Source organism: Schistocerca piceifrons, chromosome 1 (assembly GCF_021461385.2).
Source record: "Schistocerca piceifrons isolate TAMUIC-IGC-003096 chromosome 1, iqSchPice1.1, whole genome shotgun sequence".
In the NCBI taxonomy this organism is placed as follows: Eukaryota; Metazoa; Arthropoda; class Insecta; order Orthoptera; family Acrididae; genus Schistocerca; species Schistocerca piceifrons.
The window spans coordinates 1,235,263,933-1,235,288,266 of record NC_060138.1 but is presented as its reverse complement, the minus strand read 5'-3'; the positions used below and the strand labels follow the sequence as shown (position 1 = coordinate 1,235,288,266).

Below are 24,334 nucleotides of genomic sequence, written 5' to 3'. Positions count from 1 at the left end.
TAAATCCCTGTTAGAGATCATCTCTTAGCTTTGTCAGTAATAAACAAACACTTCCAATAATCATAGTTTATTATCGTTCTGTTCATAACACGACATCATTACACTGAACGACTGAAGTTGCTGCCCCAGTGTGTCAGTGCTGCCACCTTTATCCTAAGCAAAAACAGCACTGGACATTTAGTAAACATAGCACATCGGTAGTCTGCTGTAGAGTCTGCGAGGACACTCAACACGACTGCCGCCCTCACGATTACTGCGGCCAAAAAGAACGACCTTCAGCTTAGGCTGCTTTTATTCTAGAAGCTATTGACCTCATTCACACGTCGTCGAATAAAGACTGCGTCAGAAAAGCTTCTTAGAGCTCAAATTAAGAACTGTGTAAATTTAAATTATGTTGATGGCCAATAGCACAGATAGTTCAGTGCATCCAAATTACATTGGAAATACCTCACAAATGAGCGGTTGTGGAAACATGCAAACTGTGTTTATGGTGTCTTGAATGAATCGAGATGAAGGTGTGAAAAGGCCCGAAAACGTACAAAAACGAAAGTTACTTGAAAAATTCCAAAATAAAAACTAAACTAAATGTTTTAAATAAGGTACGTCAAACGTTTCCTTTTGATCAAACGATTACATATACTTGATTGGGTTTCGTCTATGTAAAATGTTACACAAATTATTGATTTGTATTTATCGAAGCTTTTCTTCGCAAATAGTATTTAAAATATCGTCTTATAAGTGAAACCAGACGTCATAAACGTCGTATTTTGATCTCCTGCCTCGACTGAAATACCCGAATTGCTTCAAAAGATTTTCCTAAAAAAGCGTAAAAATTAAGGCTTTGCAGAGTCTATATCCTCCTCCTTCCCAATCGGCCTACTGGGATTGCGATGTAATTGCCGGTGAGCGCGCATGCCTAATGAAATTTTACAGTGAGTAAGGCTATCGTTACCGAAGGAAAAATAATACCGGTTAGTAGGAGGAAAGTGTACAACAGACCCTTCTGAAGGATGAATCTATTCTAAACGTAATCTAAATACTGATGATAATACTCACGAACCATACAGGGGGAAAAGGCTAACACGTGATATTTAATACAAAGGAAATATTGATTAGCAAAAATAGGATAATTAATCGGTCGTCAGTTCACTAGGAAAATGAATATCTAAAATCCTAAAAAAGATAATGACGAAGAAAACTAAGCAAATAATCAATGGCGTGGCAACAAAAAATTGTCACACTTTCCCATAACATCGCAGTTCACGAGAAAATAAATGAATTAGAAAGCACTGAGTTTGCACGTATTTATTCTGAAATACTAAATTTTTAAATAATGTTAAATGAAGTTGCTGGTTAAATAGATGACTGGCTGTAACTGAAACTTTGCTACATAAAAAATGACTTTCAGTGACCTTAGCGTAACGTAACGCAAAATTCAGAAAAACGCAAGCAATTTACTTTTAATTATTCAAAGACTGAATTGAATTTACTTTTACAAATAAGCAACTGATTTTACTTTCAATAAAACAAGAATAAAATAAATACCAAGCCAGCAGCAGTCACTCGTTAAGCTAAATACAGAATAAATGAGCTTGCGCACTTTTAATTTGTGCTGTACCTTTAGTTATTAGTTTTGTAGGTGAAATTTTACGTTACTTTTAGTGACTGAAGTTAACACTCAAAATTGTAAACTAGTATAGCATCTGTTATGGAATACTAAATGAACAGTTGCTGAGGCAGAAAAATTTAGACTGAAACTGGTCATTAACAAACAAACAAAACTGGCAGTAAGTAGTTAATGAATTTTAAAATTTTTACGATGCTCGGTATTGTGTGGAAAGGAGAGGGACGTTGCTTGGTAATAATGTCTGAGAACATTGACAACACAGGTACCCTACAAGTTTTAATTATTGCAAGTTATCATTCATGAAAGTTAGTGGAAAATTGTGAAAGAAATGCCACTGGGTAATGCCTCTACATTATTAGTTACACTTTATCAGGTAACAGCCTTACAGTGTAGTAGCTGTGCAGACGACGAAAAATGTAGTCGACGGCAATGCTGAGCTGCTGCCGGTTGAGAACCACAAGTCGTCCCTAGACCCACGGATAGTTATGGGACAGGCAATAGAACTGCACCTTGCTCCTCCTTTTCACTCCTACCGTGCTCTCAATACAAGCGGGTTAATTAATTAGGTGCGTCTACACTGGCACTATCACAGCTGCACACCACGTCGGCGGGAGCGTCCAACAATCACTTCCGCACTCTTTCACGACTCAAGCTGCTCTGCTCCGTCTCTGCTCGCAGCGCGACAGAAATTCTCCATACACAGAGATAAACAACGGCACAGCTAATGCCATTTCGTCGTTGCTATCGATACATTAAAATAAAGTTCCCTTGGCTATTACCCAGCAATTTAAGGTATTTACAACTACAATCAATTATCTACATTCAGATATAAATACACTATTACATCCATTGCGAATTAAATATAGTTTCTGTAATAAAGCTTACATATTCAGAATCAGAAGTACAGTACAAGTTATCAACTAATATTAAACGGCGAAAAATTTTGAATGGTGCAGAAGATATTTTATCTGCATTTTCGGTGATACAAGTTAATTTATGGAAACTATCGCCCATGAAACCTAATATGTCTCTGCGAATGACTGACGGTTCCGACTTACAAAGCCGGGTATAATGTCTAAAAGAGAAACACGAAATCTGTAAGCACACGAGGAAAGCTAATAAAGTACATACAACCAAAAAGATCAAAACGAAAAGGGACGGATAATTTCAAGCAATTTTTTGTAGTGGCCGAAAGAACCATCTTTTGTTACATAGAATTTACGTACGACAAATACAGCAGTTTTCATCCAAAGCAATCGATTTGGAACAGATCGTTACGTCGTAGTCGATCACGGATCTATGAAAAGCGTGGCGAGTTGCTTCGAATTTGATATATAATTGACGTGGCAGAAGTTACTGGTAGTAGTTCTCCCTGCATACCATTCGCGAGTGCAGTAGCCAAGGAAGAACTTGCGAAACGCTCAGGGAGATGCTCATCCACTTCGACTGTCAGACGCTACAGGAGATGTGTGGTTTAGAGGTAAAATTCCGAGACCGCACGACCCTTGATGAATCAACCGATGTATTCCTTCCTATTTCTCGTGCGTGGACCATGAAGATAAAATGAGGGAGATTCTGACTCACAGAGAGGATTGTAAGTAATCGTTTTCCCGCTGATAATTAGTGACTGGAACAACAAATGAAGGAAAGTTGAAATGATATACGAAGTAACCTTCTCCACATTTACTTATTTATATTTTTTTGCGTACAATCTCCTCATTCATCACCTATTATCTAATGATGGTCATATTTCTAAATAGGCACAGAAAATTGTATACAGCTGTACTTAAACTTTCGCTTCGTGTTTATTACGCTATGTGGCCAAAAGTATCTGGACACCCCCAAAAACATACGTTTTTCATATTTGGTGCATTGTGCTGCCACCTACTGCCAGGTACTCCATATCAGCGACCTCGGTAGTCATTAGACAGAATGGGGCGCTCCGCGGAACTCATGGACTTCGAAAGTGGTTAGGTGATTGATTGTCACTTTTGTCATACGTCTCTACGCGAGATTTCTACACTCCTCAACATCCCTAGATCCACTGTTTCCGATGTGATTGTGAAGTGGAAACACTAAAGCATACAGGCCGACCTCGTCTGTATACTGACAGGGACCGTTGACAGTTGAAGAGGGTTGTAATGTGACATCTGTCCAGACCATCACACAGGAATTCCAAACTGCATCAGGATCCACTGCAAGTACTATGACAGTTAGGCAGGATGTGAAAAATTTTGGATTTCATGGTCGAGCGGCTGTTCGTAAGTCACACACTACGCCAGTAATGCCAAACGACGCCTCGCTTGGTGTAAGGAGCGTAAACATTGGACGATTGAACAGTGGAAAAACGTTTTGTGAAGTGAGGAATCACGGTACGCAATGTGGTGATCCGATGTCAGGGTGTGGGTATGGGGAATGCCCGATGTACGTCATCCGCCCGCGTGTTTAGTGCCAACCGTAAAATTCGGAGGCGTTGGTGTTATGGTGTGGTCGTGTTTTTCGTGGAGAGGGCTTGCACCCCTTGTTGTTTTGCATGACACTAGCACAGTTCAGGCCTACTTTGATGTGTTAATCACCTTATTGCTTCCCATGGTTGAAGAGAGATTCGGGGATGGCGATTGCATCTTTCAACACGATCGAACACCTGTTCATAATGCACGGCCTGTGGCGGTTTGGTTACACGACAGTAACATCCCTGTAATGGACTGGCCCGCGCAGAGTCCTGTCCTGAATTCTCTGAATCCTACAGAACACCTTTGGGATGTTTTGAAACGCCGACTTCGTGCCAGGCGTCTACGACCGACGTCGATAATTCTCCTCACTGCAGCAGTCCGTAAAGAATGGGCTGCCATTCCCCAAGAAACCTTCCAGCACCTGATTGAGCGTATGCCTGCGAGAGTGGAATCTGTTATCAGGGCTAAGGGTGGGCCAACACCATACTGAATTCCAGAATTACCGATGGAGGGCGCCACGAACTTGTAAGTCATTTTTAGCCAGGTGTCCGGATACTTTTGATCACATAGTGTACGTAGTTTAAGCGCTTGCAGTAACGGCTAAAATTAAACACAAAACTGAAAAGGGAAAAACCATGCAAAACCATTAAAATATGATACTACGTCACCGACCACAGAGTGTCTGTATCTGTACAGTACAGTCTCCTTCAGATATGCATGCAAGCATATTGTATTGTGAAGATGCAGACACTGTATAAAATGCAGTCATTTTATCAATTATCTATCCATGCCTCGACGAGCGAGCATAAGAGTTGTGATAAAGCGATGTGTGGAAGTATGGATGGGTGCTGGGGACGTGCTCGGAAACCAGACGTAGTTGAAGCGACCGCTCGCCATAAGGGGAAAATCCTGGTTCGATTCCCAATCCGGCACAAATTTTCGTGTGTCGCCAACAACTGACGTCAGTCAGTGCATAGTCGCAGAATGCGAATCTGTTTCGCGTAATACTACACTTGTCAATTATCTATACTGCCAGCGCAGTAGATGGCTTACTGGCAGCTGAAGATCTTAGCCATTGGGACACCTCAGGGTCAAAGAAGCTCCATTCTTGAGGAATCTTCTGTTGCATAAGTCTGCATCTACGAGTTACACTAACATTATTTACGTCTGTCCTACTGAGTCCCTGACTGCTGGGCACAACACGCTAAATCTCTAGAATCGGTGTTCCAGAAAAGCTTACCATAAACCAAGGATCCCCAAACTATTTTGGACAAGTGACTCCTTTTCCAAAATGAACTGTTACCTCAGACCCCCATGGCCAAATTACCTACTTTTAACATCAACCCCCTTATTCATAATGGTCCGCTAACTTAAAACAGCTGGTACAGAGTGCTATTTTTCATTCTGACTTAGGTCAATAGAAGAAGACATGTTTGGACTTGATCATGAATTCGTTCGTGTTAAACCGCGTAAGCGTCAAATAGAGAGCAAGTCAAAACGCGCCTGAAAGACGTACGCTCGAACTCATTATCTTGCACAAACTTGTCCACACAGACTTGTCGAGTTTTTCATCTTGTACGAACTTGAGACTTTACATTACTACAACAATGCTATTTCCTACAAAAATATTAATTATTCTTAGTACACGTAACACAACAATACAGTACCTACCTATCTTGAAAGTTTTAGATAAGAACTTGTGTTAATTTAATAGGGGTCGATTTTTAGACCTCGTCGACCCCCAAAATCAGTTTTCGTTTATGTCGACCCCTAGGAAACCGATATCGACCCCTTTGGGAATCCCTGCCATACACAAACAAACTCGAACTCCAGGCAGGCCAGCATCGTCGTCTGCAGTCCCAGTGGGATTAAATAATTGGACTTAACGGATCTATTTCTACCCTCCCCCTCTCACCCTCAACCTGTTCTTGCTGGGTTGCTGAGAAACCTATATCAGTCACTACCAGCTATTCATTCTGACGGTTCTGCCATAGCTCCCACGTTGTTGTTAGCTGCTTCTCGTCGTCCTATGTGCACGATTAATTCCAGAGTCTGTGAATTCCCTGCTGTTATTCACTGCACTCACAGTATTTAGTTCAGCATTATCGCATACAGCTGGGTTTTTTCTCTTATCTTGCTTATATTTTATAAATATTTTCCAGGTTCCCTCCCGGATACTATCTTTGCTGCTTCGTTCACTAGATTTCATTTGTCTTTATCTCCAAAAGCTTCACTTAGTGTTCCAGTACCGGTCACTTGAGACCACAGATCTAGGGAGCATTCTAATACCATATGGTCTGGTGTACCAATGGCGCCACGTGCACATAGATTTGTTGGATGTTTCACTATCCTACATAACTATTCATGATCTGGGCCATGCCCTTTCAGGGAGTGCATCATGCCTCTAGATGGATTTACATGACTCATAGGCATCCCCTCCTTGCTGTATGGATATACGCCGCACGCCGTAAGTTGGCTTGCAAGGTTTCGATGTACATCTACACCTGCGTGATTACTCTGCTATTCACAATAAAGTGCCTGGCAAAGGGTTCAATGAACCACCTTCAAGCTGTCTCTCTACCGTTCCACTCTCGAACGGCGAGTGGGAAAAACGAGCACTTAAAATTTTCTGTGCGAGCCCTAACTTCTCTTCTTTTATCGTGATGATCATTTCTCCCTTTGTAGGTGGATGCCAACAGAATGTTTTCGCAATCGGAGGAGAAACCTGGTGATTGAAATTTCACGGGAAGATCCCGTCGCAGCGAAAAACGCCTTTCTTTCAATGATTGCCAGTCCAATTCACGTGTCATGTCTGTGGCACTATCTCCCCTATTTCCCGATAATACAAAACGAGCTGTCATTCTTTGAACTTTTCCGATGTCACCCGTCAGTCCGACACCATGTAGATCCCACACCGCACTGCAGTACTCCACAATAGAGCAGACAAGCGTGGTGTAAGCAGTCTCTTTAGTAGACCTGTTGCACCTTCTAAGTGTTCTGCCAATCAATCACAGTCTTTGGTTTCCTCTATCCACAACATTATCTATGTGATCGTTCCACTTTAGGTTATTTGTACACTCCTGGAAATAGAAAAAAGAACACATTGACACCAGTGTGTCAGACCCACCATACTTGCTCCGGACACTGCGAGAGGGCTGTACAAGCAATGATCACACGCACGGCACAGCGGACCCACCAGGAACCGCGGTGTTGGCCGTCGAATGGCGCTAGCTGCGCAGCATTTGTGCACCGCCGCCGTCAGTGTCAGCCAGTTTGCCGTGGCATACGGAGCTCCATCGCAGTCTTTAACACTGGTAGCATTCCGCGACAGCGTGGACGTGAACCGTATGTGCAGTTGACGGACTTTGAGCGAGGGCGTATAGTGGGCATGCGGGAGGCCGGGTGGACGTACCGCCGAATTGCTCAACACGTGGGGCGTGAGGTCTCCACAGTACATCGATGTTGTCGCCAGTGGTCGGCGGAAGGTGCACATGCCCGTCGACCTGGGACCGGACCGCAGCGACGCACGGATGCACGCCAAGACCGTAGGATCCTACGCAGTGCCCTAGGGGACCGCACCGCCGCTTCCCAGCAAATTAGGGACACTGTTGCTCCTGGGGTATCGGCGAGGACCATTCGCAACCGTCTCCATGAAGCTGGGCTACGGTCCCGCACACCGTTAGGCCGTCTTCCGTTCACGCCCCAACATCGTGCAGCCCGCCTCAAGTGGTGTCGCGACAGGCGTGAATGGAGGGACGAATGGAGACGTGTCGTCTTCAGCGATGAGAGTCGCTTCTGCCTTGGTGCCAATGATGGTCGTATGCGTGTTTGGCGCCGTCCAGGTGAGCGCCACAATCAGGACTGCATACGACCGAGGCACACAGGGCCAACACCAGGCATCATGGTGTGGGGAGCGATCTCCTACACTGGCCGTACACCACTGGTGATCGTCGAGGGGACACTGAATAGTGCACGGTACATCCAAACCGTCAACGAACCCATCGTTCTACCATTCCTAGACCGGCAAGGGAACTTGCTGTCCCAACAGGACAATGCACGTCCGCATGTATCCCGTGCCACCCAACGTGCTCTAGAAGGTGTAAGTCAACTACCCTGGCCAGCAAGATCTCCGGATCTGTCCCCCATTGAGCATGTTTGGGACTGGATGAAGCGTCGTCTCACGCGGTCTGCACGTCCAGCACGAACGCTGGTCCAACTGAGGCGCCAGGTGGAAATGGCATGGCAAGCCGTTCCACAGGACTACATCCAGCATCACTACGATCGTCTCCATGGGAGAATAGCAGCCTGCATTGCTGCGAAAGGTGGATATACACTGTACTAGTGCCGACATTGTGCATGCTCTGTTGCCTGTGTCTATGTGCCTGTGGTTCTGTCAGTGTGATCATGTGATGTATCTGACCCCAGGAATGTGTCAATAAAGTTTCCCCTTCCTGGGACAATGAATTCACGGTGTTCTTATTTCAATTTCCAGGAGTGTAGTTGTAATCCCTAAGTATTTTGTTGACTTATGTGACTTATGGCGTAATCGAAATTTAGCGGACTTCATATAATACTCATGTGAAGAGCTTCACACTTTTCCTTATTCTGGGTCAATGCCAGTTTTCGCACCATATAGATGTTGTTGTTGTTGTGGTCTTCAGTCCTGAGACTGGTTTGATTCAGCTCTCCATGCTACTCTATCCTGTGCAAGCTTCATCATCTCCCAGTACCTACTGCAACCTACATCCATCTGAATCTGCTTAGTGTATTGATCTCTTGGTCTCCCTCTACGATTTTTACCCTCCACGCTGCCCTCCAATGCTAAATTTGTGATCCCTTGATGCCTCAAAACATGTCCTACCAACCGATCCCTTCTTCTAGTCAAGTTGTGCCACAAACTTCTCTTCTCCCCAATCCTATTCAATACCTCTTCATTAGTTACGTGATCTACCCACCTTATCTTCAGCATTCTTCTGTAGCACCACATTTCGAAAGCTTCTATTCTCTTCTTGTCCAAACTGGTTATCGTCCATGTTTCACTTCCATACATGGCTACACTCCATACAAACACTTTCAGAAACGACTTCCTGACACTGAAATCTATACTCGATGTTAACAAATTTCTCTTCTTCAGAAACGATTTCCTTGCCATTGCCAGTCTACATTTTATATCCTCTCTACTTCGACCATCATCAGTTATTTTACTCCCTAAATAGCAAAACTCATTTACTACTTTAAGTGTCTCATTTCCTAATCTAATCCCCTCAGCATCACCCGATTTAATTTGACTACATTCCATTATCCTCGTTTTGCTTTTGTTGATGTTCATCTTATATCCTCCTTTCAAGACACTGTCCATTCCGTTCAACTGCTCTTCCAAGTCCTTTGCTGTCTCTGACAGAATTACAATGTCATCGGCGAACCTCAAAGTTTTTACTTCTTCTCCATGAATTTTAATACCTACTCTGAATTTTTCTTTCGTTTCCTTTACTGCTTGCTCAATATACAGATTGAATAACATCGGGGAGAGGCTACAACCCTGTCTCACTCCTTTCCCAACCACTGCTTCCCTTTCATGCCCCTCGACTCTTATAACTGCCATCTGGTTTCTGTACAAATTGTAAATAGCCTTTCCCTCCCTGTATTTTACCCCTGCTACTTTCAGAATTTGAAAGAGAGTATTCCAGTTAACGTTGTCAAAAGCTTTCTCTAAGTCTACAAATGCTAGAAACGTAGGTTTGCCTTTTCTTAATCTTTCTTCTAAGATAAGTCGTAAGGTTAGTATTGCCTCACGTGTTCCAACATTTCTACGGAATCCAAACTGATCTTCCCCGAGGTCGTCTTCTACCAGTTTTTCCATTCGTCTGTAAAGAATTCGCGTTAGTATTTTGCAGCTGTGACTTATAAAACTGATAGTTCGATAATTTTCACATCTGTCAACACCTGCTTTCTTTGGGATTGGAATTATTACATTCTTCTTGAAGTCTGTGGGTATTTTGTCATGACTGGCTCTCCCAAGGCCATCAGTAGTTCTAATGGAATGTTGTCTACTCCCGGGGCCTTGTTTCGACTCAGGTCTTTCAGTGCTCTGTCAAACTCTTCACGTAGTATCTTATCTCCCATTTCATCTTCATCCTCTTCCATTTCCATCATTTAATCAAAATACAGTACCATATAGATATCTCATCTAAATCATTTTGTAGACGTATATGTAAATGTGGAGGCAGGCAAAGCTAGAAATGGTAGAGGTACCCGAAACACTCTTTGCCACACACCGTAGATGTAGAGATAACCAGGACATTCGGAGTCCGCAGTAAAAGAATTTCCTAATCAATAAACTCAGTTACTGTTGCAATTTTCAGAGCACCAACTTCAGTGATGAGAAGTGTGAATGTTACTCAGTACACGATTTAAAACATGACAGTCATCTGTTAAAAGGAACGATAGATTCGAGTGTCGAAATCTGCAACACAGCTGTTGCTCGGTTCCCTTTATTGGCATTCATCTGTGCTGTCGGAATGCGGGAATAAAACCGTGGCTAATGTAATGGCAGCACATCACATGCTATGACGTTAACAGCGGTGCATCCCGCTTTTCGCTGCTCTTTTTGTGGTCACCGTAACGGGATGTAATATTTGCATTTTCACTCAGAGGGCTGTCAAAGCGGTGTAGTGCTCTGCCTTAAATTTAAAAATCAACATTAATAACTGGTCATCAGGCAGTTAGCAGATAAATTTAGAAACTGGGACGCTGTGGTTTAATTTCTAAAATAAAATAAAACATCCCTCTTCAATGAACCAACTTGAAAGGCGTTAGCCAGTTCTGAGTTCCTTTTGCGTGGTTAATTAATTGCCTTTCCTAACCGCAGAGGCCCCCCCATGAACCATGGACCTTGCCGTTGGTGGGGAGGCTTGCGTGCCTCAGCGATACAGATAGCCGTACCGTAGGTGCAACCACAACGGAGGGGTATCTGTTGAGAGGCCAGACAAACGTGTGGTTCCTGAAGAGGGGCAGCAGCCTTTTCAGTAGTTGCAAGGGCAACAGTCTGGATGATTGACTGATCTGGCCTTGTAACAATAACCAAAACGGCCTTGCTGTGCTGGTACTGCGAACGGCTGAAAGCAAGGGGAAACTACAGCCGTAATTTTTCCCGAGGGCATGCAGCTTTACTGTATGATTACATGATGATGGCGTCCTCTTGGGTAAAATATTCCGGAGGTAAAATAGTCCCCCATTCGGATCTCCGGGCGGGGACTACTCAAGAGGATGTCGTTATCAGGAGAAAGAAAACTGGCGTTCTACGGATCGGAGCGTGGAATGACAGATCCCTTAATCGGGCAGGTAGGTTAGAAAATTTAAAAAGGGAAATGGATAGGTTGAAGTTAGATATAGTGGGAATTAGTGAAGTTCGGTGGCAGGAGGAAGAAGACTTCTGGTCAGGTGACTACAGGGTTATAAACACAAAATCAAATAGGGGTAATGCAGGAGTAGGTTTAATAATGAATAGGAAAATAGGAATGCGGGTAAGCTACTACAAACAGCGTAGTGAACGCATTATTGTGGCCAAGATAGATACGAAGCCCACGCCTACTACAGTAGTACAAGTTTATATGCCAACTAGCTCTGCAGATGACGAAGAAATTGAAGAAATGTATGATGAAATAAAAGAAATTATTCAGATAGTGAAGGGAGACGAAAATTTAATAGTCATGGGTGACTGGAATTCGAGTGTAGGAAAAGGGAGAGAAGGAAACATAGTAGGTGAATATGGATTGGGGGACAGAAATGAAAGAGGAAGCCGCCTGGTAGAATTTTGCACAGAGCACAACATAATCATAACTAACACTTGGTTTAAGAATCATGAAAGAAGGTTGTATACATGGAAGAACCCTGGAGATACTAAAAGGTATCAGATAGATTATATAATGGTAAGACAGAGATTTAGGAACCAGGTTTTAAATTGTAAGACATTTCCAGGGGCAGATGTGGACTCTGACCACAATCTATTGGTTATGACCTGTAGATTAAAACTGAATAAACTGCAAAAAGGTGGGAATTTAAGGAGATGGGACCTGGATAAACTAAAAGAACCAGAGGTTGTACGGAGATTCAGGGAGAGCATAAGGGAGCAATTGACAGGAATGGGGGAAATAAATACAGTAGAAGAAGAATGGGTAGCTTTGAGGGATGAAGTAGTGAAGGCAGCAGAGGATCAAGTAGGTAAAAAGACGAGGGCTAGTAGAAATCCTTGGGTAACAGAAGAAATACTGAATTTATTTGATGAAAGGAGAAAATATAAAAATGCAGTAAGTGAAACAGGCAAAAAGGAATACAAATGTCTCAAAAATGAGATCGACAGGAAGTGCAAAATGGCTAAGCAGGGATGGCTAGAGGACAAATGTAAGGATGTAGAGGCCTATCTCACTAGGGGTAAGATAGATACCGCCTACAGGAAAATTAAAGAGACCTTTGGAGATAAGAGAGCGACTTGTATGAATATCAAGAGCTCAGATGGAAACCGAGCTCTAAGCGAAGAAGGGAAAGCAGAAAGGTGGAAGGAGTATATAGAGGGTCTATACAAGGGCGATGTACTTGAGGACAATATTATGGAAATGGAAGAGGATGTAGATGAAGATGAAATGGGAGATACGGTACTGCGTGAAGAGTTTGACAGAGCACTGAAAGACCTGAGTCAAAACAAGGCCCCCGGAGTAGACAATATTTCATTGGAACTACTGACGGCCGTGGGAGAGCCAGTCCTGATAAAACTCTACCATCTGGTGAGCAAGATGTATGAAACAGGCGAAATACCCTCAGACTTCAAGAAGAATATAATAATTCCAATCCCAAAGAAAGCAGGTGTTGACAGATGTGAAAATTCCCGAACTATCAGCTTAATAAGTCACAGCTGCAAAATACTAACGCGAATTCTTTACAGACGAATGGAAAAACTAGTAGAAGCCAACCTCGGGGAAGATCAGTTTGGATTCCGTAGAAACACTGGAACACGTGAGGCAATACTGACCTTACGACTTATCTTAGAAGAAAGATTAAGGAAAGGCAAACCTACGTTTCTAGCATTTGTAGACTTAGAGAAAGCTTTTGACAATGTTGACTGGAATACTCTCTTTCAAATTCTGAAGGTGGCAGGGGTAAAATACAGGGAGCGAAAGGCTATTTACAATTTGTACAGAAACCAGATGGCAGTTATAAGAGTCGAGGGACATGAAAGGGAAGCAGTGGTTGGGAAGGGAGTAAGAGAGGGTTGTAGCCTCTCCCCGATGTTGTTCAATCTGTATATTGAGCAAGCAGTAAAGGAAACAAAAGAAAAATTCGGAGTAGGTATTAAAATTCATGGAGAAGAAATAAAAACTTTGAGGTTCGCCGATGACATTGTAATTCTGTCAGAGACAGCAAAGGACTTGGAAGAGCAGTTGAATGGAATGGACAGTGTCTTGAAAGGAGGATATAAGATGAACATCAACAAAAGCAAAACGAGGATAATGGAATGTAGTCGAATTAAGTCGGGTGATGCTGAGGGAATTAGATTAGGAAATGAGGCACTTAAAGTAGTAAAGGAGTTTTGCTATTTGGGGAGCAAAATAACTGATGATGGTCGAAGTAGAGAGGATATAAAATGTAGGCTGGCAATGGCAAGGAAAGCGTTTCTGAAGAAGAGAAATTTGTTAACATCCAGTATTGATTTAAGTGTCAGGAAGTCATTTCTGAAAGTATTTGTATGGAGTGTAGCCATGTATGGAAGTGAAACATGGACGATAAATAGTTTGGACAAGAAGAGAATAGAAGCTTTCGAAATGTGGTGCTACAGAAGAATGCTGAAGATTACATGGGTAGATCACATAACTAATGAGAAAGTATTGAATAGGATTGGGGAGAAGAGAAGTTTGTGGCACAACTTGACCAGAAGAAGGGATCGGTTGGTAGGACATGTTCTGAGGCATCAAGGGATCACCAAATTAGTATTGGAGGGCAGCGTGGAGGGTAAAAATCGTAGAGGGAGACCAAGAGATGAATACACTAAGCAGATTCAGAAGGATGTAGGTTGCAGTAGATACTGGGAGATGAAAAAGCTTGCACAGGATAGAGTAGCATGGAGAGCTGCATCAAACCAGTCTCAGGACTGAAGACCACAACAACAACAACAACAACCGCAGAGGAGCCGAGGTAAATGGAACTATTACTGAACGCACGACTCTGGACGAGATAGTTATTCTTAGAATCTAAAAGTGGGAGAACTGAAGTAAGTTCCTGACAACATTTACACAAACACTACGTATGGTTAATTCTCTGGATTGATTTGTTTCATTCTCACCATTCATTGAAATATATTACTTAAAATCAATTACTCGTTTCACAATTGGTATTAATAAATTGAGCTTTTACAATACTGCCGATGATATGAGACATTGGCCTGCTAACCACAGCATGAAGAGTCACTGGAAGGAGAATAAATAAGAGGGGCCGGGAGTAGTCACATGATGATCCGCGCTCTCCTGGCCGTTAATGTCGGCTGCAGAAACCAGAATCGCTACTTCTCCGAGAAAATCCTCAGCTACCTTCTCGAAGATGTGTGAGAGCCATCAGGTGCTCCCACGATAAAAAAAAATCTTTGGTGGGATCAGCAAATAAACTGAGGTGACAACAGTCGTGGGATAACAGAATGAGGTTTTCACTCTGCAGCGGAGTGTGCGCTGATATGAAACTTCCTGGCAGATTAAAACTGTGTGCCGAACCGAGACTCGAACTCGGGACGTTTGCCTTTCGCGGGCAAGTACTCTACCAACTTTTTTTCCCATTTGTTCGCTTTCGTTCGTTGCATCTGCTCGGGGCGGACGTCGTAAGACATCCGTTTAAGTTCGTTGTTGATCGATTAACTCAGTTTTTTTTATTACTGAGGGCTGCTAACCCTCTCACCGAACACGCTGAGCTACCCAAGCACGACTCACGCCCCGTCCTCACAGCTTTACTTCTGCCAGTACCTCGCCTCCTACCTTCCAAACTTTACAGAAGCTCTCCTGCGAACCTTGGTAGAGCACTTATCCGCGAAAGGCAAAGGTCCCGAGTTCGAGTCTCGGTCTGGCACACAGTTTTAATCTGCCAGGAAGTTTCAGTCGTGGGATACTTCCAAATATCGTGCAGGACCTCGTTTCGAGCAGCGATTTGCAGCACCTCGACTTGCCGTGGACTCAACAAGTCGTTGGGTGTCCACTGCTTAAATAATGAACCATGCTACCTTTACAGCCGTCCATAGCTGCAAAAGTGTTGCCGGTGCAGGATTTTGTGCACGAGCATAGCTGCTAGGGCAGGGAAGAAGTCCAACGTTCACTCGGTGTGCTTGCCGGGGGGCCTTGCCCAGGGTGTGGAAGAGGCTCATCCGGCGGCTATCGAGCGTGCGGGGTGCAGCTAGCTGCAGGTTGTTGCGCATGTCGGCACCAACGATGCCTGTCGTCGGGTTTCCAAGGAAATCCTTGGGTCCTTTCGACGTATGGCTAAATTGGTGAAGGCGGCCTCCATCTCTCGAGGATTGGAAGCGGAGCTGACGATCTGCAGCATCGTAACCAGGGTGGACCGGGGTCCTCTGGTTTCGAGTCGAGTGGAGAATCTAAACCAGAGGTTACGTCGACTCTGTGACGAAAATGGTTATAGATTCCTTGACCTACGCTAAGGGGTGGAAGGTTGTAGGACGCCCCTCGATAGGTCAGGGGTGCACTATACACAGGAAGCAGCTACATGGCTAGCACAGTACTTGAGGCGTGCACACGGGTTTTTTTTTAGATTGGGTTCCTCACCATGGGAAACAAACCGATGGCCCGAAAAATTACCAGTTCATGATACGGATGTGGGTGTGCCAACTGTAAAAATCGTTAGTTCGCCTAAACAGATCATTCCAAAGGATTTAAATATGCTTAATCTCATGTCAGTAAATTGTCGAAGTGTCTGTAGCAAGACCACCGAGTTAATCTCCAAAAAAACAGTAGCAATGCCAATATTGTATTAGGTACCGAAAGCTGGTTGAAATGAGATATAAAAAGCTGTGAAATTTTGAACTCTGATTGGAAAATGTTTAGGAGGGATAGGACTGATGCTATGGGAGGTGGTGTGTTCATAGCAGTTAAAAGCTGTTTAAACGCAGTTGAGATCGATACTGCGTCGGACTGTGAAATAGTCTGGATAAAGCTGTCAATCCGACAAGGATTGACCATTGTATTAGGATGTTTTTATAGACCACTGGCATCCGCAACAAACGTCGCAGAGTGTTTCAGGGAAAGTCTTGAGGACATAGGAACTAAATAACCAAATATCCATTATTTATTGGCGGAGACTTTAATCTAGCATCCATTGACTGGGAAAATTACACATTTATCACAGGGGGCAGAAGCGAAGATTCGTGTGAAGTTATTCTACGAGCGCTCTCAACATACAACCTTGAGCAATTGGTTGGAAAACCAACTCGAGATGGGAACATATTAGATATCTTGGCGACAAACGGACCTGATCTTTTTGATGAAGTTAATCTAGAAGGTATTAGCGACCATAATGTCGTTGTGGCTTCTATGTCAGTGGAAGTTGAAAATAAACAACAAAGAAACAGCGTAGAGTTTTCTTGTTTGGGAAAGCAAATAAAAGAGTCATTAATAAATATCTTCATAGTCAGCTCCAAGCATTCACCGTGGAACACAAAGATATTGAGCATCTTTGGTCGGAATTTAAAGATATTGTCCACCATGTGCTAGAGAAGTATGTGCCTAGCAAAAGTATAGGGGAGGGCAAAGATCCACCTTGGTTCAACAAACATATTAGGAAGTTGCCGAGAAAGCAGAGAATTTTGCACAGTCGTTTTAAACGTAGTCACTGCCCGCTGACAAACAGAAATTATGCGTGATGAAAGCAGCTGTCAGAAGGACAATGAGAGACTCTTTTAACGAATTTGAAAGCAATATTTTATCTGCAGATTCTAAAAATAACCCCAAAAAATTTTGGTCGTACGTAAAATCTATGAACGCTACAAATAATTCAATACCCTCGCCTGCTGACAGTACGGGAAACGTAACTGATGATGATTAACAGAAGGCCGAAATTCTAAACCTACCTTTCAAAAACTCGTTTACGATAGAGGACTGCAGCACCATTCCCACTTTTCAATTATCGAACAAACGAAAGGATGGCTGACATAATGTTTAGTGTACCTGTGATTGTAAAACAGGATCCTTAGACGCCAGGAAGGCATCCGGCCCAGACGGTATCCCCGTAAGATTTTATGTTGACTATGCTACAAATATAGCACCATTCTTATCCGTCATCTATCAGAGATCATTGGAACGGCGGAAAGTTCCACGGAACTGGAAGAAGGCCCAGGTCATAACAATCTATAAAAATAGTAGAAAATCGGATGCACGTAATTACCGGCCAATTTCACTGACATCGATTTATTGTAGAATCATGGAACATTCTAGACTCAGAGACCTTTACAGACTCAGAGAAGCTCATCTGCAGAAACTAGCATGGTTTTAGGAAACAGCGGTCATGCGAGACACAGCTGGCCCTCTTTGTTCGTGATATACAACAGGCTCTAGATACCGGCTCCCAGGTTGATGCCACATTCCTCGACTTTCGAAAGGCGTTCGACTCAGTTCCGCACTGTCGCTTGCTACAAAAAGTGCGCGTTTACGGTCTATCCAATGACATATGCGGTTGGATGGAAAGTTTTCTAACAGACGGGGAGCAGTATGTCGTCCTGAACGGGGTAACTTCAACAGAAACAAGAGTAACTTCAGGTGTGCCCCAGGGCAGCCTAATACGTCCTCTGCTTTTTACGATTTACATAAACTATCTGGTTGATGGTATTGGCAGAGGCCTTAGACTGTTTGCCGATGATGCTGTAGTCTACAGAAAAGTAGTATCACACGAAAGTTGTGAACAAATCAACGAGGATTTGCAGAAAATAAATGCGTGGTACAATGATTGGCAGTTATCTCTCAATATTAATAAGTGTAACCTATTGCGTATAACAAGGCGAAAATCCCGCTCAATGTATGAGTACAACGTAAATGACCAGTCTTTGGAAGCGGTAACATCAGTCAATTATCTGGGTGTGACTATTCGAAATGATCTCGAGTGGAATGATCTGATCACACAAGTAACGGGTAAGGCGAACTCTAGATTGCGGTTTATTGGTAGAATCCTGAAGCGATGCAGTCCTACAACAAAGGAAATATCTTACAATACGTTAGTTGGTCCAGTCTTAGAGTACTGTTCGTCTGTATGGGACCATTACCAATTGGGTCTGATTCAAGAGATTGAGAAGGTCCAAGGAAGAGCAGCAAGATTCGTGACTGGTACATTTAGCCATCACGAGAGCGTTACAAATCTCATAGAAAGCTTGAAGTGGGACACACTTGCAGACAGACGACGCGCTAAACGGAAGGCGCTGCTCACTAAATTCCAAAATCCGACCTTCGCCGAGGATGTAGAGCATATATTATTACCACCAACTTCCAAATCGCGTAATGATCATCATTCAAAGATAAGGGAAATAAGAGCTCGTGCTGAAGCGTTCAGACAGTCGTTTTTCCCTCACGCGATCCGCGAGTGGAACAGAGGGGAAGAAATATGACTTTGGTGCGAATTGTGCCCTCCGCCACACACCGCTTGGTGGCTAGCGGAGTATATATGTAGATGTAGAACTGGCCTCTCGACCATGACCCATGGATATTGGGTGGGATTCATGCACGTCGGGCGATCTGGCTGGTCAAATCATTCGCTCGAACTGCCCAGAATGTGTTCAAACCTACAACGAACAATCGTGGCCCGGTGACATGGCACATTGTCATCCACGAAAATTCCATCGTTCTTTGGGAACATGAGATCCATTAATTGCTGCAAATAGTCTCAAGCAGCCAAACATAACCATTTACAGACAGTAACTGGTTCAGTTGGTCCAGAAGACCCAGTCCATTCCATGTGTTTACAGCCCACATCTTTAAGAAGCCATAGCCAGCTTCCACAGCACCTCGTTGACAGCTTGGGTCCACCCCTTCGCGGGCTCTGCGCCACACTCTAACACTGACCATCAGCTCTTACGAACTGAAATATATGACCAGGGCACAGTTTTCCAGCCTTCTAGAGTCCAACCAATATCGTCGTGAGCTCAGAAGAGACTCTGCAGGCGATGTCAGTTAGATCGTCAGCTAGAGCGCACCGCTAGTTCCTGCTACTAATAAGGCGAGTACACCGTTCGCTTGTTACATATTTTTAAGAGCTTCAAACAGGAGCGACTGCAGTAATGGATAGCAAGTGTAATTGTCGTGTACAGATGCGAGCTGAGCTGGCGGCCCTTCACTCACAGCTTCAGGCTGCGTTGGCTTCAGTCACACAGCTTGAGGCTGCTGCCAAGGGGCGTCACTGTGGGGGATCGGACGTGGGGATGCGAGGGACGTCGAGCACGTCCCACGTGTCCTCCGATCAGTCCACTGCTGTGACCTCTCCGGGTACTGCCTGCACTGAGGTTGACCCCTCACCCGTGGTCGAGGGGGAGATCATTCCAAAGTCTGGCAGGCAGCGAAAATCTTTCCAAGGGGCCTATCGTAGGGCCTCCCCGGTTCGTTTGACGGCGTTATCTGTGGCTGACGATGTCTCTGAGCCGGATGCAGTCATCCACCCTGTTCCAGAGGAAGCTTCTCGGCCCGCAAGGTATGGGCATTCACAGAGGGTGGGTTTGCTCGTAGTTGGGAGCTTCAACATTAGGCTCGTAATGGAGCCCCTTAGGAACATGGCTGCCAAGGAGAGAAAGAAGCCAGCGCGCACTCTGTGTGCATTCCGGGGGGAGTCATTCCGGATGTGGAAAGCGTGCTTCCGGATGCCATGAAGAGTACAGGGTGCAGCCAACTGCAGGTGGTGCCTCATGTCGGTACCAATGACGTGTGTCGCTTTCGATGGGAGCAGATTCTGTCTGGTTTCGGGCGGCTAGCGGAAATGGTAAAGACTGACATTCTGAGATTAAGGCGGAGCTCACCATCCACAGCATCGTCGATAGAACCGACAGTGGTCCTTTGGTGCAGAGCCGAGTGGAGGGTCTGAATCAGAGGCTAACGCGGTTCTGTGACCGTGTAGGCTGCAGATTCCTTGACTTGCGCCGTCGGGTGGTGGTGGTGAGTTTCCGGGTTTCGCTTAATAGGTCAGGAGTACACTACACACAGGAGGCGGCTACAGGGGTAGCGGAGACTGTGTGGCGAACCACAGAAGGGGCGTCCGTCTAAAAGTGGGCATGTAAAACACAGTAAGATAGTTGTAGAAACAATGGGTACTGTAGTTGTAAATTGTCGCAGCTATGTTGGGAAACAACCAGAGCTCCAAGCCCTTATAGAAAGCACTGAAGCTCAAATCGTTGTAGGTACAGAGAGCTGGATAAAGCCGGAAATAAGTTCGCCAAATTTTTTTCAAACGATCTAACAGTGTTCAGAAAGGATAGGTTAAATACAGTTGGTGGTGTAGTATTTATTGCTGTCAGAGATAGTTTGCCTTGTAGCGAAACTGAAGTAGATAGTTCGTGTGAAATAGTATGGGTAGAGGTTATACCTGACAATCGGACTAAACTACTAACTGGATCGTTTTACCGACCCCTCGACTCAGAAGACATAGTTGCTGAACAGTTCAAAGAAAACTTGAGGCTCATTTCAAATAAGTACCCCGCTCATACAAATATAGTCGGTGGTGACTTCAATCTACCCTCGATATGCTGGAAAAATTGTACGTTTAAAGCCGGCGGCAAGCATAAAACGTCGTTCGAAATTGTACTGATCCCCCATGGTACCCACAACAGGTCACACCGTTGTTGCAGGAGCAACGAAAAAAGCATGTCAAATTTAAAAGAACGAAAAATCCCCAAGATTGGCAAAGTTTTACAACAGTTCAAAATATAGCGCGTACTTCAATGCGAGATGCTTTTAATAATTTCCACAACGAAATTCTGTCTCGAAATCTGGTAGAAAACCCAAAGAGATTCTGGTCATTCATAAAGCACACCAGTGGCAAGACGCAATCAATACCATCACTGCGCGATAACAACGGTGAAGTCACTGATGACAGTGCCACTAAAGCAGAGTTACTAAACACGGGCCGGCCGCGGTGGTCTAGCGGTTCTAGGCGCGCAGTCCGGAACCGCGCGACTGCTACGGTCGCAGGTTCGAAATCTGCCTCGGGCATGGATGTGTGTGATGTCCTTAGGTTAGTTAGGTTTAAGTAGTTCTAAGTTCTAGGGGACTGATGACCACAGATGTTAAGTCCCATAGTGCTCAGAGCCAGCCACTAAACACGGTTTTCCAAAACTCCTTCACCAAAGAAGACGAAGTAAATATTGCTGAATTCCAATCAAGAACAACTGCCAAGATGAGAAACATAGAAGTAGATATACTCTATGTATAAAAGCAGCTTAAATCACTTAATAAAGGCAAGGCCTCCGATCCAGATTGTATACCAGTCAGGTTCCTCACAGAGTATGCTGATACAATAGCTCCATATTTAGCAATTATATAAACCACTCGCTCACAGAAAGATCCGTACCTAAGGACTGGAAAATTGCTCACGTCACACCAATACCCAAAAAGGGAAGTAGGAGTAATCCGCTGAATTACAGGCCTATACCACTAAATTCGATTTGCAGTAGGGTTTTAGAAGATATACTGTATTTGAACATTAAGAAGTACCTCGAAGAAAACGATTTATTGACATATAGTCAGCACGGATTCAGAAAATATTGTTCTTGTGAAACACAACTAGCTCTTTATACTCATGAAGTAATAAGTGCTATCGACAGGGGATGTCAAACTGATTCCATATTTTTAGATTTCCAGAAAGCTTTCGACACCGTTCTTCACAAGCGTCTTCTAACCAAACTGCGTGTCTACGGAGCATCGCCTCAGTTGTGCGACTGGATTCGTGATTCAGAAAGGCCACAGTTCTTAGTGATAGACGGAAAGTCATCGAGTAAAACGGAAGTAATATCCGGCGTTCCCCAAGGAAGTGTTATAGGCCCTCTCTTGTTCCTGATCTATATTAACAACATAGGAGACAATCTGAGTAGCCGTCTTAGATTATTCGCAGATGATGCTGTCATTTACCGTCTTGTAAAGTCATCAGATGATCAAAACGATTCACAAAATGATTTAGGTAAGATATGTGTATTGTGCGGAAACTGGCAATTGACTCTGAATAATGAAAAGTGCGAAGCTATTCACATGAGTACTAAAAGAAGTCAGCTAAATTTCGATTACACCATAAGTCACATAAATCTGAGGGCTGTAAATTCAACTAAATACTTAGGGATTACAATTACAAATAACCTAAATTGAAAAGATCACATAGATAATATTGTGGGTAGAGCAAACCAAAGACTGCTATTCATTGGCAGAACACTTAGAAGGTGCAACAGGTCTACGAGAGAGACTGATTACACCACACTTGTCCGCCCTATTCTGGAGTATTGCTGTGTGGTGTGGGATCCGTATCAGGTGGGACTGACGGATGACATCGAAAAAGTACAAAATAGGGCAGCTCGTTTTGTATTATCGCGAAATAGGGGAGATAGTGTCACAGACATGATACGTGAATTGGATTGGCAATCATTAAAACAAAGGCTATTTTAGTTGCGACGTTTCTCGTGAAATTTCAATCTCCATTTCTCTCCTCCGATTGCGGAAACATTCTGTTGGCACCCACCTACATAGGGAGAAATGACCATCACGATAAATCAAGAGAAATTAGGGCTCGCACAGAAAATTTTAAGTTCTCGTTTTTCCCGCGTGCCGTTCGAGAGTGGAACGGTAGAGAGCCAGCTTGAAGGTGGTTCATTGAACCCTTTGCCAGTCAGTTTGTAACAACACCAACGCTATACTATTGTACATATAATAATTTTTTCTTCTGATTTTCGATAAATTAGTGTAATCGATGTTCTGATTTCATTTCTTTTTTGTTTCATGCCATTATGTTAAAGAAACTGTAAACAATTTTCGATGTGAATATTAATGTTTATGTCAAATTTCAAGCAATATTGTAATAGAATTGGAGTGTAACAAACGTTGAAACTATTGTAAGATGTTAATTTTGTAATTGTGCGTCTGGTCCATACGTAGGCAATGTATTAGGATATGTAGAATGCAAAACCTCTGGTGAATACCCTGCCTGTAGGGGAGCAGTAAAAGGTGGATGGCAGGCGAGCGCGGAAAAATACACACGGGCGCGGCATGGCATAACGGGCTCAGCAGTAGTAGTCGGAGTTGGGCATCGATCTGAGAAACGCGTTCTGGATCGAGGAGGCTCTCCTGGAAAACGTGATTTCGTTGAGCCTCGGATGTGCCGTTTCCGACGCCTATACAGCATGGCAATATTCCATAGGCACTAAACGGAAATGTATTGCGACGCTAAGAAGAAGCAAAGTGCCGATACATCAAGAGCCATTGCTGTGATTGTATGTGGGCTCTGTGCCTCGCCATCTCGCCGCCCACCAACCGCCACATCGATACAAACAGGTTGAAACTTTTAGTACTGTATTCGTGTGGACCAGTGTTACTCTTGTCCCATACTGTTCAATAACAACTTAACTTTTACCAGAACTGTCCTATCATTTAATTATCCTCATCACTAACCTAGACAGGGTCCTTTCCACATGTTGTGCAATCCGAGTGTCCCGAAATGAAGATTTAAAGTTTATGTTAATAATAATTACCTGCAGACCTATCTATGTTAGTATGATGTTTAAAGAACTTTATTGTTAAGGAATATATAAGTAAAGAACAAAGGTCTGATAAAGTTGGAAGATAATTTTGAAATTGGTTTAGCAATGAAGTTTAATTAATTTGAGACAAAAATAATGGTAGTTCAATGAGCAAGATATAAGACAAAAAGAGTAGTAACTCATAGATTGGAAATCTTGAGTGCTTAATGATTGCAATAAACAAAATTTTCAGTACAGAGTTCATAACAGTTTCAGGGTTCCCCCCCCCCCCTTTTTTTCTTTTCTATTCATTTAAATTCTTAAGTGTACTGAACTGATTTGTCCAGCAAAGTTAAAGCCAATATAAAACCAAAATTTATTAGTGTTTTACCTTTTTCAAAATTGACATTGTATGTGTGTTTCGAAAGTGCTATTTCTAGGGTAATCTATGCCAGATTTTAATCAGATCAATAGACAGCACGAAGTTTGTAGTAAACATTATAGTGTACTGTTGTGTATTTATGG

General features: G+C 43.5%; 1 protein-coding gene across 1 annotated transcript in view; it reads left to right on the top strand.

Moving 5' to 3' along the window:
- The window catches only part of LOC124780155 (Down syndrome cell adhesion molecule-like protein Dscam2), a 436,971-nt gene that overhangs the window by 143,602 nt on the left and 269,035 nt on the right, over positions 1–24,334 (top strand). The gene's annotated exons all lie outside the window — the stretch shown is intronic.